We start from the raw sequence: 1,263 nt of genomic DNA on the forward strand, positions 1-1,263 counted from the left end.
CTGCAGGGCCAGGGTGCTGCGGGGAGGTGGGAGACAGGAGGCGCTTTCACCACAGCAGGGAGCCAATGCAGACTGTCCCCAGCCTGCAAGGCTTGCAGACGCCTTGGTCCCTGGGGTTTGCAGACCACCCCTTCCAGCCAGGGCCAGCTGAGGCCTCCGTGATGGTTTGGTCCAGTTCACCGCCAGCAATCCTGCTTCAGCCAAAGTTTCTAGCCAGATAGGTGAAAAAAGCGTAGTTTAGCTGATTTAATATTGTAAAGAGCTGAGACTGGTATTGTCCCATTGGAAACCCTCAGAGATTTGCAGGCATCTGCAGCGCGGGGAAGCCTCCTTCAAGACCTACATGGCCTCACCTTCACCACAGAGGAGAGCAGGCTCCCGGGCTCCTGTTCCCTGAGCTCTTCACGCTCCCCTAGCACTGGAGGTTGGGCACCAGGCAACCTGCCAATCCTCCAGCCCGCCCCCGCCACAGCATCCAAGTAATGACCAACTCATGGTGTTGAGCGGCAGTGGCCTCATCTCTGCCAGGATAAGTCAGAGCCTTCGCGTCAGAGGGTGATGTTAAAGCATGAGACCAGAGTCAGGAGCTGGGACTTTGACTCCCTGCTCTTTCTGCGGCTGCAGACCTCCCACGGGGCTGTATAGCAGGGTCAGATCCAGGGTCTGGCTGGCTGGGAGTAGGTGGTTTGGTCACCCTGGTGTTACCTGCAAACTCAGGCTGGGTTTGCCAAAGAACTTCAGCCAGAAGAAAAACTGGAGAGCAACAAACGGGCCTCACAGCACCCTCAATCACCCCCATTTGAGCTGTCTGCCTGGAGCAGTCCCTCAGAGGTGGAGGAATAGTCCAAAGGGACCTGGGCTGGTGTCTCCAAGCAGGGCTCCGCTGGTGAAAGGCTCTGTTCAGTCTTCAGTTTGGCAGGAACATGGGCAGGCTGTCCGTGCTGCCCCTTCACTTAGGATGGGGAAGACTCCTGCCCCATGGTGCTTGTTCCTCATCCTGCGGGTCGGTGCCCACAGGGCCTGGCATTGGTCATCTGTAGAGGGAGCTGCCCTGAGAAACCGGGCTTTTGCTGTGGGACCAAGGGCAGCAAGCACAGACCTACCCGCGCAAGGACAGTCACGTCTCCCCGAGCGCTGGGATGCCACCGGCAAAGGCAGTGTCTTGTTCACATGAACCACACAGAGCCAACAGGCTCTGGCTGCGATCTGCCGGCACTCCCGCCAGCTCATCAGCTGCCCCCACCGTGGCAGCCCTGGCCACCT

Source organism: Pygoscelis adeliae, unplaced genomic scaffold (assembly GCF_000699105.1).
Source record: "Pygoscelis adeliae isolate BGI_AS28 unplaced genomic scaffold, ASM69910v1 Scaffold245, whole genome shotgun sequence".
Taxonomy (NCBI): domain Eukaryota; kingdom Metazoa; phylum Chordata; class Aves; order Sphenisciformes; family Spheniscidae; genus Pygoscelis; species Pygoscelis adeliae.